Here is a 3927-nt window from a genome sequence, read left to right as displayed (position 1 = left end):
TCAGTGGTTTGACATGCCAAACAACCATTCTCTCCAATTTAGCCCATTCAGGGTTTGAATAACAGATTCAATCATTCAGAATTATACACAAAGTCTTCCTAGTATGATAGAGTTTGACATAATTTAAGTTCTCTATGTGCAGTCAGAATCTCCTTCACAAGGTAGGATGTTGGGGGTAGGATTTTTGGAGGAAAAATAGCATCAACTTACATTTATATAGTCTGTAACATTAATCAATGAACATTTTAAAATACCTAATAAATGTGTCAGGCATTGAGTAAGCACTAGCTGTTTTATATAATCTTTTATTTAGCATTTTCCTTATAATAACCTTGAGAATCACTAAATGCAAATATTGTTTCCCTACTTTACAGATAATAAAACTGAGACAAAGAATGTTTAAGATAAGTTGCCCAGAGTCACATAGCTAATAAGGATTGAAACTAAAATTTGAACCTTGGATTTTCAAATCCCAAGATCACTGACATTTCCACTGTATGTGTGTGCGTGTATATATATACAGGCCACCAAAAAAGCATATGCCTCACTGAAAACAAATAAATTGGCATTTTAGTTTTATCAACCAATCATTTGTGCCATAATGAACCAAAGAGTAAGGGTCTTGGGTCTCAATTGCAGTTACAGAATGCTTATCTGTCATCTACAGAGCCAACCTTATTAAATATAGAGAAGCCTGTCATCAGCACCAGGTGAGGAATGTTTTCAGCTACAGAAACTCACACTGAACATCTCCTGAGGAACGGAGAGGTTATGTAATGTGCATGAACGGAGCAAGTATCCATACTGACAAAATCAAATACTTTAAGTATTGAATTGGAGTAAAGAAAAGCCCTATCTTAGACAAAGTAGTTCTGAAAATACACCCTAAAGAATATGGTTTTCTTCCTGCTTATTATCTCACTGCCTAAGAGAAGACACAAAATTCCCCCTTAAAGTTCCCATTCTTATATTATAACCTCTTTCTCTAGGTCCTCTTCACCTCTAAAACAATGATTAAATACTGCAATCTATTGCCAGCTTTCTATGATTCCTCTTCATTTCCATCTTTACCATATGTCTTGGTCATTCTCCAGTTGAGACCCCTCCAGAGGTTAGAGAAAACAAATAGCACTCCATTGGCAGAGTTTATTCTAACAAGGATTCCTTATCCACCCAAACTAAAAATATTCCTCTTTTTATTCTTCCTTGTCATCTACATTCTGACACAAATGGCCAGTCCATTCATCTTCCTCATAGTCTATAGTGATCCCCAGTTCCATGCCCACCCTATGTATATCTTCCTTAGTATTCTGTCCATCATTGACATTGGGGACCTCCTCCATCATTGTTCTACATCTCATAATGCACTTCAATATTGACATTGTCTATCCTATTTAGTAGCTGTGTAGCTCAGCTCTATTTCTTCCACTTCCTGAAAAGTACTCAGTGCTTCCTTTGCACTCTGAAGGCCTGTGATAGATACCTGGCCATATGCAGACCCCTGCATTAATAACTTTGAAGATGGGTAGCACCATGGACAGAACCAGCTATCCACTTACCAAACTGTGGTCCCAGCCAGGTAGATTATTTTTTCTGTGATATCCTTGCAGTGCTAAGGCTGACTTGTACCCATACAACCATTAATGAACTGGTGGCTTTTCTGGTCATTGGAGTGATAGTTGGCAGTTACTTCTCACTAATCCTGCTCTCCTATATACATATAGTCAGAGCCATTTTAAGAATCTGCAGGACTGATTTGTGCATTTGCCACCTGTGGAGTCTATGTGACTGCAATTACAATTTACTATGTGCATGCTGCCTTTATCTATTGAGACCAGAAGTCAATATTCCCCCTTGATGGATTAGCTGCCCTTTTTCCCACATCCATTACTCCTTTCCTTAATCTCTCTGAGAAACAAGAGGTAAAGTTAGCCCTAAAGCAAATGGTAGGTGACCAAAGTGTTATGGGGAAGAATTAAATGATTCTTTCCTTGAGACTCATTTATATTTCAAAGATTTTGAGTAGTAAGAATAAGTGTATTTATTGAAGACAAGCATATCAATACAGATTTAGAAACCTATGGACCACAAATTTGAGCCTAAAAGAAATGAAATAATCATTTTCACCTTTAAGCAAAATTGCTTCTCCTTCTGTTAAGTTTTCACATTGCTCAAAAGTATTAAATAATATTAAGATGCTTATTTCCATGGAACAAGATGAAAGAGTTTTAATAATGAAACTTCTGACATTTCCAGCTGGCTAGGCATTCACTTTCAGTCATCTGAAGTTGGTTCTTTTTTTGCAGGGGGGGAGAATTGGGGAACTATCAGAGCTATCATCTTATAGGGGCTAAGTTACTGTTAAACGTCTATGTTAAGAAACTGAGTCTTTAAGCCTACTTTATAAGTTGGGCAGAATGATGCTCATGCAATATCTATGTAACCAGGGAGCCCTTCTGCTATAATAGTGCATCTTATAATTACAAAATCACAGTCTGTAACATAGAATATAGAATATTGAAAAAATATCCTGCAGATAAAAGAGTTCAAATAAATGTTTTTGCACTTAAAAGTATTAAATAATAATAGGCAATAAAAGACATTAAAATATAGTGTTTGATCAATGAACTTCATAACCAGTTTAACAATCATGCAACAATTTCTTTTTCAGTATGATGAAATAATATGTTTTTTATTTAAAAACCCTTGTTGTATTTTTGGTTTAAATGTTGTTCAAAATGTAATGATCTATGAAAAGCCATTCTGTGAGTAACCATTTTTAAAGATGACTCTTACTAATGCACTCTATTCTCTAGGTGAACAGACCAGCTGCAAAAGTAGACAATGTATAAACCTTGCTCTTAGTTTTAAATTTCATGTAACACTAGCAGAGAAGTTAGAAGCTGAAAACTTCTGTTCAATAGAACTCTATCCTGTAAAAATACTTTCATGGTTCTACTATCTCATGCATTAGTTAATCCATCCAAGTCTTATCTTCTGAAATTTTTGTCTATATATAACCTCCCATAAATCCTCCGTAGACAATCTGCCTAATATACTTGAAGCTTTCCTCTAGATAGTTTAAGATTTTATAGACACGTTTAACATTTTGTGAGCAGCCAAGCTCTCCATCAAGTATCTGTCTCTATTGCTACTTAACTAACTTATACATATGACAATATTTTGGCAATCTAATCATACTCTTCTGATAAGAGGGGTGGGGAACAGTCATGGTGGTGCATGCTTCAGTATGGATATGCCCCAACCTGACTACAGTATTTTTTTTTTTGCTTCTGCCTCACATAGGGAAAGAAGGAAGAGATGATTAGGGAAGAAAAGATAAGGTTATAGGAGAAAAAAATGGAGAAGTTTTGAAAAGGACTGAAACAACCATATGCCTCTGAACAGTCAATTTTTTTAAAACTCTAAGAGAAATAGAATTAGTTTCTAATGGTAATACTACTCAAAGTACTGAATAATTTTAGAGATTAGAGCAAGTTTAGTGCAAAAGGTAGTGAAATATACCTTGACATGTGATCTTTTCTTCTTTGCTTACTCTATCAAATTATCCATTTTCTTGTTCACTGTTTAGCTGTATTTATTTTCACCCTCAAATTTTATATCTATGCAGTAGAAAATGACCAGGATTTAGAACCAAAGTTAGAATTCTTCCATGAGCTGGTTATGTAAGCTTGGGCAAATCACTTCATATCTTTGAGCCTCAGCTTTTTTTTTTTTCATAAGAATAACTTTTTCACATTTATTGCCCAGATACCTTTAGAAAGTTCATCCTTTAATGCAAATCAAAACAACTCTGAGGTATCACCTCACACCTAGCAGATTGGCTAACATAACAGCAAAGGAAAGTAATGAATGCTGGAGGGGATGTGGCAAAGTAGGGACATTAATTCATTGCTGGTGGAGCTG

The 3927-nt window shown here is 35.3% G+C and overlaps 1 pseudogene; it reads left to right on the top strand.

The window, feature by feature from the left end:
- Positions 1 to 1010: 1010 nt before the first annotated feature.
- LOC130457136 (olfactory receptor 10G3-like) lies at positions 1011 to 1979 on the top strand (annotated as a pseudogene).
- Positions 1980 to 3927: the final 1948 nt, after the last annotated feature.

Source organism: Monodelphis domestica, chromosome 1 (genome assembly GCF_027887165.1).
Source record: "Monodelphis domestica isolate mMonDom1 chromosome 1, mMonDom1.pri, whole genome shotgun sequence".
NCBI classification, from domain to species: domain Eukaryota; kingdom Metazoa; phylum Chordata; class Mammalia; order Didelphimorphia; family Didelphidae; genus Monodelphis; species Monodelphis domestica.
The sequence above is the reverse complement of the archived record's forward strand: the minus strand, read 5'-3'. Positions and strand labels throughout refer to the sequence as shown.